Source organism: Mustelus asterias, unplaced genomic scaffold (assembly GCF_964213995.1).
Source record: "Mustelus asterias unplaced genomic scaffold, sMusAst1.hap1.1 HAP1_SCAFFOLD_3111, whole genome shotgun sequence".
NCBI classification, from domain to species: domain Eukaryota; kingdom Metazoa; phylum Chordata; class Chondrichthyes; order Carcharhiniformes; family Triakidae; genus Mustelus; species Mustelus asterias.
The window spans coordinates 20,001-32,500 of NW_027593056.1; positions in this window are offsets into that span (position 1 = coordinate 20,001).

Sequence of the window (12,500 nt, forward strand, 5' to 3'; positions counted from 1 at the left end):
CGAGGGACGCCTGTGCGGGCGTGGAGAGTCAATGTGGAGTGCTTGTGAGCACGGAGTGTGTAGTAAGGGTGTTTTCCTGCGCTTGCCCTGGCCCAAAGCACTTGTTTTCCCCCAGACCCAAAGTGAATTGGTTAATGAGTTCCATGTCGAAAAGTGAATTGGTTAATGAGTTCCACGTCGGCTGGCGGCGGCGGTTGGCTTTAATAACCGTAGGCGGGCTTAATGCGCGACTAGGGGAGCAATTTGAAAGCGTGGCCGGCGCGAGGGGCGCCTGTGCGGGCGTGGGGAGTCAATGTGGAGTGCTTGTGAGCACGGAGTGTGTAGTAAGGGTGTTTTCCTGCGCTTGCCCTGCCCCAAAGCACTTGTTTTCCCCCAGACCCAAAGTGAATTGGTTAATGAGTTCCATGTCGAAAAGTGAATTGGTTAATGAGTTCCACGTCGGCTGGCGGCGGCGGTTGGCTTTAATAACCGTAGGCGGGCTTAATGCGCGACTAGGGGTGCAATTTGAAAGTGTGGCCGGCGCGAGGGGCGCCTGTGCGGGCGTGGAGAGTCAATGTGGAGTCCTTGTGCGCACGGAGTGTTGAGTAAGGGCGTGTTTCTGCATGTGCCCTGACCCTAAGCATAACCCTAAGCCTAACTCTAAGACTAACCCAAACCCGCGCCCTAACCCTAACACAAAGCCTAACCCTAGCCCGAGCACGAGCCCTCACCCAAACCCTAGCCCTAACCCTAACCCGAACCCTAACACTAAGCCTAACCCTAGCCCGAGCACTAGCCCTCACCCTAACCCTAGCCCTAACCCTAACCCGAACCCTAACCCTAGCCCAAACCCTAACCCTAACCGTGGCCCTAACCCTAACCAAAGCCCTAGCCCTAGCCCTAACCCTAACACTAACCCTAACCCTAACCCTAACCCTAGCCCAAACCCTAACCCTAACCAAAGCGCTAACCCTAGCCCTAACCCTAACACTAACCCTAACCCTAACCCTAACCCTAGCCCAAACCCTAACCCTAACACTAACCCTAACCCTAGCCCAAACCCTAACCCTAACCGTGGCCCTAACCCTAACCAAAGCCCTAACCCTAGCCCTAACCCTAACACTAACCCTAACCCTAACACTAACCCTAGCCCTAGCCCAAAACCTAACCCAAACCCTAACCAAAGCCCTAACCCTCGCCCAAACCCTAACCCTAACCCTAACCGTGGCCCTAGCCCTAACCAAAGCCCTAACCCTAGCCCTAACCCTAACACTAACCCTAACCCTAACACTAACCCTAACCCTAGCCCAAACCCTAACCCTAACCCTGACCAAAGCCCTAACCCTAGCCCTAACCCTAACACTAACCCTAACCCTAACCCTAGCCCAAACCCTAACCCTAACCCTAACCGTGGCCCTAGCCCAAACCCTAACCCTAACCCTTACCAAAGCCCTAACCCTAGCCCTAACCCTAACACTAACCCTAACCCTAACCCTAACCCTAGCCCAAACCCTAACCCTAACCGTGGCCCTAACCCTAACCCTAACCAAAGCCCTAACCCTAGCCCTCACCCTAACACTAACCCTAACCCTAACCCTAACACTAGCCCTAACCCTAACCCTAACCCTAACCGTGGCCCTAACCCTAACCATAGCCCTAACGCTAGCCCTAACCCTAACACTAAGCCTAACCCTAGCCCGAGCCCTAGCCCTAACCCTAACCCTAGCCTAACCCTAAGCCTAACCCTAAGGGAGCAATTTGAAAGTGTGGCCGGCGCGAGGGACGCCTGTGCGGGCGTGGAGAGTCGATGTGGAGTCCTTGTGAGCATGGAGTGTGTTGTAAGGGCGTGTTTCTGCCTGTGCCTTGACCCTAACACTAACCCTAACCCTAGCGCTAACCCTAACCGTAGCCGTCACCCGAACCCTAACCCGAGCCCTAGCCCTAGCCCTAACCCTAACCCTAACCCTAACGGAGCAATTTGAAAGTGTGGCCGGCGTGAGGGGCGCCTGTGCGGGCGTGGAGAGTCAATGTGGAGTGCTTGTGAGCATGGAGTGTGTAGTAAGGGCGTGTTTCTGCCTGTGCCTTGACCCTAACCCTAACCCGAACCCTAACCCTAACCGCGGGTGCGGGGGGTTGAACAAACACCGGGGAAGCCATTAACCACCAGCGGGGAGTACATTAAGCAGTTGCCCTTAGTCTCAGGAGCAGCGGGGAACAGATTATCCAACAGCCGGGAAAACATTCACCAACTTCGGGGGAAAACATGAACGAAATATCGGGAAGACATGAACCAACGGCAGGCAAAACACTGGGGAAGCCAGGAACCAACAACGGGGAGTACACTAAGCAGCTGCCCTTAGTCTCAGGAGTAGCGGGGAAGAGATTAAGCAGCAGCCGGGAAAAGATCAGCCAACCGCGGGGGAACTCATTAACCAGTGTCGTGGGAACGCATTAACCAGTTTCGTGGGAACTCATTAACCAGTTTCGGGAAAACTTCCACCAAAGGCGGGGAAAGCATCAACCAACGGCGGGGAAGCCATTGTCCAACAGGGGGGGGGGAGCACATCAAGCAGCTGCCCTTAGTCTCAGGAGCAGCGGGGAAGAGATTAAGCAGCAGCCGGGAAAAGATCAGCCAACCGCGGGGGAACTCATTAACCAGTTTCGTGGGAACTCATTAACCAGTTTCGGGAAACCGTCCACCTAAGGCGGGGAAAACATCAAACAACGGCGGGGAAGCCATTGTCCAACAGGGGGGAGCACATTAAGCAGCTGCCCTTAGTATCAGGAGCAGCGGGGATCAGATTAAGCAACAGCCGGGAAAAGATCAGGAAACCGCGGGGGAACTCATTAACCAGTTTCGTGGGAACTCATTAACCAGTTTCGGGAAAACATCAACCAAAGGCGGGGAAAGCATCAACCAACGGCGGGGAAGCCACTGTCCAACAGTGGGGAGCACATTAAGCAGCTGCCCTTAGTCTCAGGAGCAGCGGGGATCAGATTAAGCAACAGCCTGGGAAAAGATCAACCAACCGCGGGGGAACTCATTAACCAGTTTCCTGGGAACTCATTAACCAGTTTCGTGGGAACTCATTAACCAGTTTCGGGAAAACCTCCACCAAAGGCGGGGAAAGCATGAACCAACGGCGGGGAAGCCATTGTCCAACCGGGGGGAGCACATTAAGCAGCTGCCCTTAGTATCAGGAGCAGCGGGGTACAAATGAACCAGCAGCGGGGAAAACAACTTCGTGGGAACTCATTAACCAGTTTCGTGGGAACTCATTAACCAGTTTCGGGGGAACTCATTAACCAGTTTCGGGAAAACTTCCACCAAAGGCGGGGAAAGCATCAACCAACGGCCGGGAAGCCATTGTCCAACAGTGGGGAGCACATTAAGCAGCTGCCCTTAGTATCAGGAGCAGCGGGGATCAGATTAAGCAACAGCCGGGAAAAGATCAGCCAACCGCGGGGGAACTCATTAACCAGTTTCCTGGGAACTCATTAACCAGTTTCGTGGGAACTCATTAACCAGTTTCGGGAAAACCTCCACCAAAGGCGGGGAAAGCATGAACCAACGGCGGGGAAGCCATTGTCCAACCGGGGGGAGCACATTAAGCAGCTGCCCTTAGTATCAGGAGCAGCGGGGATCAGATTAAGCAACAGCCGGGAAAAGATCAGCCAACCGCGGGGGAACTCATTAACCAGTTTCCTGGGAACTCATTAACCAGTTTCGGGAAAACTTCCACCAAAGGCGGGGAAAACATGCACCAACGGCGGGGAAGCCTTTGTCCAACAGGGGGGAGCACATTAAGCAGCTGCCCTTAGTATCAGGAGCAGCGGGGTACAAATGAACCAGCAGCGGGGAAAACAGCTTCGTGGGAACTCATTAACCAGTTTCGGGGGAACTCATTAACCAGTTTCGGGAAAACGTCCACCAAAGGCGGGGAAAGCATCAACCAACGGCGGGGAAGCCATTGTCCAACAGTGGGGAGCACATTAGGCAGCTGCCCTTAGTATCAGGAGCAGCGGGGATCAGATTAAGCAACAGCCGGGAAAAGAACAGCCAACCGCGGGGGAACTCATTAACCAGTTTCGTGGGAACTCATTAACCAGTTTCGTGGGAACTCATTAACCAGTTTCGGGAAAACGTCCACCAAAGGCGGGGAAAACATGCACCAACGGCGGGGAAGCCATTGTCCAACAGGGGGGAGCACATTAAGCAGCTGCCCTTAGTATCAGGAGCGGCGGGGATCAGATTAAGCAACAGCCGGGAAAAGATCAACCAACCGCGGGGGAACTCATTAACCAGTTTCGTGGGAACTCATTAACCAGTTTCCTGGGAACTCATTAACCAGTTTCGGGAAAAATTCAACCAGAGGCGGGGAAAGCATCAACCAACGGCGGGGAAGCCTTTGTCCAACAGGGGGGAGCACATTAAGCAGCTGCCCTTAGTATCAGGAGCAGCGGGGTACAAATGAACCAGCAGCGGGGAAAACAGCTTCGTGGGAACTCATTAACCAGTTTCGGGGGAACTCATTAACCAGTTTCGGGAAAACTTCCACCAAAGGCGGGGAAAGCATGAACCAACGGCGGGGAAGGCATTGTCCAACCGGGGGGAGCACATTAAGCAGCTGCCCTTAGTATCAGGAGCAGCGGGGATCAGATTAAGCAACAGCCGGGAAAAGATCAGCCAACCGCGGGGGAACTCATTAACCAGTTTCGGGGGAACTCATTAACCAGTTTCGGGAAAACGTCCACCAAAGGCGGGGAAAACATCAACCAACGGCGGGGAAGCCTTTGTCCAACAGGGGGGAGCACATTAAGCAGCTGCCCTTAGTATCAGGAGCAGCGGGGTACAAATGAACCAGCAGCGGGGAAAACAGCTTCGTGGGAACTCATTAACCAGTTTCGGGGGAACTCATTAACCAGTTTCGGGAAAACTTCCACCAAAGGCGGGGAAAGCATGAACCAACGGCGGGGAAGGCATTGTCCAACCGGGGGGAGCACATTAAGCAGCTGCCCTTAGTATCAGGAGCAGCGGGGATCAGATTAAGCAACAGCCGGGAAAAGATCAGCCAACCGCGGGGGAACTCATTAACCAGTTTCGTGGGAACTCATTAACCAGTTTCGGGAAAACTGCCACCAACGGCGGGGAAAACATGCACCAACGGCGGGGAAGCCATTGTCCAACAGGGGGGAGCACATTAAGCAGCTGCCCTTAGTATCAGGAGCAGCGGGGTACAAATGAACAAGCAGCGGGGAAAACAACTCCGTGGGAACTCATTAACCAGTTTCGTGGGAACTCATTAACCAGTTTCGGGAAAACGTCCACCAAAGGCGGGGAAAACATCAACCAGCGGCGGGGAAGCCATTGTCCAACAGGGGGGAGCGCATTAAGCAGCTGCCCTTAGTATCAGGAGCAGCGGGGTACAAATGAACCAGCAGCGGGGAAAACAACTTCGTGGGAACTCATTAACCAGTTTCGTGGGAACTCATTAACCAGTTTCGGGAAAACATCAACCAGAGGCGGGGAAAACATGCACCAACGGCGGGGAAGCCATTGTCCAACAGGGGGGAGCACATTAAGCAGCTGCCCTTAGTATCAGGAGCAGCGGGGATCAGATTAAGCAACAGCCGGGAAAAGATCAACCAACCGCGGGGGAACTCATTAACCAGTTCCGTGGGAACTCATTAACCAGTTTCGTGGGAACTCATTAACCAGTTTCGGGAAAACGTCCACCAAAGGCGGGGAAAAAATCAACCAACGGCGGGGAAGCCATTGTCCAACAGTGGGGAGCACATTAAGCAGCTGCCCTTAGTGTCAGGAGCAGCGGGGATCAGATTAAGCAACAGCCGGGAAAAGATCAGGAAACCGCGGGGGAACTCATTAACCAGTTTCGTGGGAACTCATTAACCAGTTTCGGGAAAACCTCCACCAAAGGCGGGGAAAGCATGAACCAACGGCCGGGAAGCCCTTGTCCAAAAGTGGGGAGCACATTAAGTGGCTGCCCTTAGTATCAGGAGCAGCGGGGATCAGATTAAGCAACAGCCGGGAAAAGATCAGCCAACCGCGGGGGAACTCATTAACCAGTTTCGTGGGAACTCATTAACCAGTTTCGGGAATACTTCCACCAAAGGCGGGGAAAACATGAACCAACGGCGGGGAAGCCATTGTCCAACAGTGGGGAGCACATTAAGCAGCTGCCCTTAGTATCAGGAGCAGCGGGGTACAAATGAACCAGCAGCGGGGAAAACAGCTTCGTGGGAACTCATTAACCAGTTTCGTGGGAACTCATTAACCAGTTTCGTGGGAACTCATTAACCAGTTTCGGGAAAACATCCACCAAAGGCGGGGAAAGCATCAACCAACGGCGGGGAAGCCATTGTCCAGCAGTGGGGAGCACATTAAGCAGCTGCCCTTAGTATCAGGAGCAGCGGGGTACAAATGAACAAGCAGCGGGGAAAACAACTCCGTGGGAACTCATTAACCAGTTTCCTGGGAACTCATTAACCAGTTTCGGGAAACCTTCCACCAAAGGCGGGGAAAACATGCACCAACGGCGGGGAAGCCATTGTCCAACAGGGGGGAGTACATTAAGCAGCTGCCCTTAGTATCAGGAGCAGCGGGGATCAGATTAAGCAACAGCCGGGAAAAGATCAGCCAACCGCGGGGGAACTCATTAACCAGTTTCGTGGGAACTCATTAACCAGTTTCGGGAAAACATCAACCAGAGGCGGGGAAAACATGCACCAACGGCGGGGAAGCCATTGTCCAACAGGGGGGAGTACATTAAGCAGCTGCCCTTAGTATCAGGAGCAGCGGGGTACAAATGAACCAGCAGCGGGGAAAACAACTCCGTGGGAACTCATTAACCAGTTTCGTGGGAACTCATTAACCAGTTTCGGGAAACCTTCCACCAAAGGCGGGGAAAACATGCACCAACGGCGGGGAAACCATTGTCCAACAGGGGGGAGCACATTAAGCAGCTGCCCTTAGTATCAGGAGCAGCGGGGTACAAATGAACCAGCAGCGGGGACAACAACTCCGTGGGAACTCATTAACCAGTTTCGTGGGAACTCATTAACCAGTTTCGGGAAACCTTCCACCAAAGGCGGGGAAAACATGCACCAACGGCGGGGAAGCCATTGTCCAACAGGGGGGAGCACATTAAGCAGCTGCCCTTAGTATCAGGAGCAGCGGGGATCAGATTTAGCAGCAGCCGGGAAAAGATCAGGAAACCGCGGGGGAACTCATTAACCAGTTTCGTGGGAACTCATTAACCAGTTTCGGGAAAACATCAACCAGAGGCGGGGAAAGCATCAACCAACGGCGGGGAAGCCTTTGTCCAACAGGGGGGAGCACATTAAGCAGCTGCCCTTAGTATCAGGAGCAGCGGTGCACAAATGAACCAGCAGCGGGGAAAACAGCTTCGTGGGAACTCATTAACCAGTTTCGGGGGAACTCATTAACCAGTTTCGGGAAATCTTCCACCAGAGGCGGGGAAAGCATCAACCAACGGCGGGGAAGCCTTTGTCCAACAGGGGGGAGCACATTAAGCAGCTGCCCTTAGTCTCAGGAGCAGCGGGGAACAGATTAAGCAACAGCCGGGAAAAGATCAGCCAACCGCGGGGGAACTCATTAACCAGTTTCGTGGGAACTCATTAACCAGTTTCGTGGGAACTCATTAACCAGTTTCGGGAAAACGTCCACCAAAGGCGGGGAAAGCATCAGCCAACGGCGGGGAAGCCATTGTCCAACAGTGGGGAGCACATTAAGCAGCTGCCCTTAGTATCAGGAGCAGCGGGGATCAGATTAAGCAACAGCCGGGAAAAGATCAGCCAACCGCGGGGGAACTCATTAACCAGTTTCCTGGGAACTCATTAACCAGTTTCGGGAAATCCTCCACCAAAGGCGGGGAAAGCATCGACCAACGGCCGGGAAGCCTTTGTCCAACAGTGGGGAGCACATTAAGCAGCTGCCCTTAGTCTCAGGAGCAGCGGGGTACAAATGAACCAGCAGCGGGGAAAACAACTTCGTGGGAACTCATTAACCAGTTTCGTGGGAACTCATTAACCAGTTTCGGGAAAACATCCACCAGAGGCGGGGAAAGCATCAACCAACGGCGGGGAAGCCATTGTCCAACAGGGGGCAGTACATTAAGCAGCTGCCCTAAGTATCAGGAGCAGCGGGGATCAGATTAAGCAACAGCCGGGAAAAGATCAGCCAACCGCGGGGGAACTCATTAACCAGTTTCGTGGGAACTCATTAACCAGTTTCGGGGGAACTCATTAACCAGTTTCGGGAAACCTTCCACCAAAGGCGGGGAAAACATCAACCAGCGGCGGGGAAGCCATTGTCCAACAGGCGGGAGCACATTAAGCAGCTGCCCTTAGTATCAGGAGCAGCGGGGTACAAATGAACCAGCAGCGGGGAAAACAGCTTCGTGGGAACTCATTAACCAGTTTCGGGGGAACTCATTAACCAGTTTCGGGAAAACATCAACCAGAGGCGGGGAAAGCATCAACCAACGGCGGGGAAGCCTTCGTCCAACAGGGGGGAGCACATTAAGCAGCTGCCCTTAGTATCAGGAGCAGCGGGGTGCAAATGAACCAGCAGCGGGGAAAACAACTTCGTGGGAACTCATTAACCAGTTTCGTGGGAACTCATTAACCAGTTTCGTGGGAACTCATTAACCAGTTTCGGGAAAACGTCCACCAAAGGCGGGGAAAGCATCAACCAACGGCGGGGAAGCCATTGTCCAACAGACGGGAGCACATTAAGCAGCTGCCCTTAGTATCAGGAGCAGCGGGGATCAGAGTAAGCAACAGCCGGGAAAAGATCAGCCAACCGCGGGGGAACTCATTAACCAGTTTCGTGGGAACTCATTAACCAGTTTCGGGAAAACTTCCACCAAAGGCGGGGAAAACATGCACCAACGGCGGGGAAGCCATTGTCCAACAGGGGGGAGCACATTAAGCAGCTGCCCTTAGTATCAGGAGCAGCGGGGTACAAATGAACCAGCAGCGGGGAAAAAAACTTCGTGGGAACTCATTAACCAGTTTCGTGGGAACTCATTAACCAGTTTCGGGAAAACTTCCACCAAAGGCGGGGAAAACATGCACCAACGGCGGGGAAGCCATTGTCCAACAGGGGGGAGCACATTAAGCAGCTGCCCTTAGTATCAGGAGCAGCGGGGTACAAATGAACCAGCAGCGGGGAAAACAACTTCGTGGGAACTCATTAACCAGTTTCGTGGGAACTCATTAACCAGTTTCGGGAAAACGTCCACCAAAGGCGGGGAAAGCATCAACCAACGGCGGGGAAGCCATTGTCCAACAGGGGGAAGTACATTAAGCAGCTGCCCTTAGTATCAGGAGCAGCGGGGTACAAATGAACCAGCAGCGGGGAAAGCAACTTCGTGGGAACTCATTAACCAGTTTCGTGGGAACTCATTAACCAGTTTCGGGAAAACATCAACCAGAGGCGGGGAAAGCATCAACCAACGGCGGGGAAGCCATTGTCCTACAGTGGGGAGCACATTAAGCAGCTGCCCTTAGTATCAGGAGCCGCGGGGATCAGATTAAGCAACAGCCGGGAAAAGATCAGCCAACCGCGGGGGAACTCATTAACCAGTTTCGTGGGAACTCATTAACCAGTTTCTGGGGAACTCATTAACCAGTTTCGGGAAATCCTCCACCAAAGGCGGGGAAAGCATCGACCAACGGCCGGGAAGCCTTTGTCCAACAGTGGGGAGCACATTAAGCAGCTGCCCTTAGTCTCAGGAGCAGCGGGGTACAAATGAACCAGCAGCGGGGAAAACAACTTCGTGGGAACTCATTAACCAGTTTCGTGGGAACTCATTAACCAGTTTCGGGAAAACATCCACCAGAGGCGGGTAAAGCATCAACCAACGGCGGGGAAGCCATTGTCCAACAGGGGGCAGTACATTAAGCAGCTGCCCTAAGTATCAGGAGCAGCGGGGATCAGATTAAGCAACAGCCGGGAAAAGATCAACCAACCGCGGGGGAACTCATTAACCAGTTTCGTGGGAACTCATTAACCAGTTTCGGGGGAACTCATTAACCAGTTTCGGGAAAACATCAACCAGAGGCGGGGAAAGCATCAACCAACGGCGGGGAAGCCTTCGTCCAACAGGGGGGAGCACATTAAGCAGCTGCCCTTAGTATCAGGAGCAGCGGGGTGCAAATGAACCAGCAGCGGGGAAAACAACTTCGTGGGAACTCATTAACCAGTTTCGTGGGAACTCATTAACCAGTTTCGGGAAAACATCCACCAGAGGCGGGTAAAGCATCAACCAACGGCGGGGAAGCCATTGTCCAACAGGGGGCAGTACATTAAGCAGCTGCCCTTAGTATCAGGAGCTGCGGGGATCAGACTAAGCAACAGCCGGGAAAACATTAACCAACTTCGGGGGAACTCATTAACCAATTATTTGATGACCGGTAGGCGGCGCTCTATCGGCTTCGGCGACCGGCGGGTGGCGGTTCGGGGTCGTGGCGACCCGGGGCGAGGCGGCCCGGCCGTTGAAATCGCGAAAAAACGCGTTTTTAAAAAGAACCGTCGGTCCCCATCGGGATGGATTTGACCCCCTCATGCCGCCGTCGGGACCTCTTCGGCGGCATGACTACCGGAGGTGTTCCCGCCGAGGTGGACACTTGCATTTTCTGGCACGGTGGGTTGGCGGGGTACCTGCAGAATAGCAGGAAGGCGATGGCAATGACATGTGGCAACTCATTAACCAGTTTTGACTTTGCTGCATTGAAGGCGGAAAATCGAAACAGGGCCCCGCTCGAGCCCCCAGGTCTGCCGGGACCGCACCGGGCCGCCGCCCCGACGGCCGTTCGGCCAGAATGGGCTAGTATTTCTCCGGATTTTTGGCCGTTTTTCCGACTTTTTCGGACGTCGGAAAAGCGGCGGCCTGGCCACCGGCCGCGGCCGGGGGTGCCTTCCCCTCGAGCGAGGGCCCGGAATTCACCCGTTTGCAGCCCCGGAGGAGCTCCGCCGGCGGCCGGAATGGTTGAGACCATCGGCCGCGCTGAACGGAGCTCGGGTAACTCATTAACCAAACTGGACTTGGCCCCTGGCGCAGGAGGGGGGGTCCAGGTGAGGGCTGGCAGGCCGTGGCCACCCGGCAGCAGTGATGCACCCGCGATGGCGGTAGTCCTTCCGATTCGGAGGCTCCCTGGCCCCGCAGAGCAAAAATGGGAGCCGCACGGAGCTCTATGAAGTCAGATCCGGTCGGTGGTGGCGGGGCAGGGTGCACGGTTTCCCGCAGAGCTCGGCGGATCCGTCCCGCCGAGGTGGCCACTCGCATTTTCTGGCAGGGGAGTCCCGAGGCTGGTTAACCAGTTACCCCCGGAAGTGGGGATGGAGTTGAGATTGAACCGTTTTGCGGGGCCTCCGGGCCCCTTCCCCGGTAGGACTACCGGGGCACACCCCGCCGAGGTGGCCACTTGCATTTTCTGGCACGGGGGGTTGGCGGGGTACCTGCAGAATAGCAGGAAGGCGATGGCAATGACATGTGGCAACTCATTAACCAGTTTTGACTTTGCTGCATTGAAGGCGGAAAATCGAAACAGGGCCCCGCTCGAGCCCCCAGGTCTGCCGGGACCGCACCGGGCCCGCCGCCCCGACGGCCGTTCGGCCAGATTGGGCTAGTATTTCCCCGGATTTTCGGCCGTTTTTCCGACTTTTTCGGCCGTCGGAAAAGCGGCGGCCTGGGCACCGGCCGCGGCCGGGGGTGCCTTCCCCTCGAGCGAGGGCCCGGACCTCACCCGGTTGCAGCCCCGGGTGGGGCTCCGCCGGCGGCCGGAATGGTTGAGACCATCGGCCGCGCTGAACGGAGGTCTGGTAAATCATTAACCAAACTGGACTTAGTCTCTGGCAAGAGAGATGGTCCAGCCGACGGGCACGACCGAGGGCCCGGACCTCACCCGGCTGCAGCCCCGGGTGGGGCTCCGCCGGCGGCCGGAATGGTTGAGACCATCGGCCGCGCTGAACGGAGGTCTGGTAAATCATTAACCAAACTGGACTTAGTCTCTGGCAAGAGAGATGGTCCAGCCGACGGGCACGACCGAGGGCCCGGACCTCACCCGGTTGCAGCCCCGGGTGGAGCTCCGCCGGCGGCCGGAATGGTTGAGACCATCGGCCGCGCTGAACGGAGGTCTGGTAAATCATTAACCAAACTGGACTTAGTCTCTGGCAAGAGAGATGGTCCAGCCGACGGGCACGACCGAGGGCCCCGGACCTCACCCGGTTGCAGCCCCGGGTGGAGCTCCGCCGGCGGCCGGAATGGTTGAGACCATCGGCCGCGAACGGAGCTCTGGTAAATCATTAACCAAACTGGACTTAGTCTCTGGCAAGAGAGATGGTCCAGCCGACGGGCACGACCGAGGGCCCCGGACCTCACCCGGTTGCAGCCCCGGGTGGAGCTCCGCCGGCGGCCGGAATGGTTGAGACCATCGGCCGCGCTGAACGGAGCTCTGGTAAATCATTAACCAAA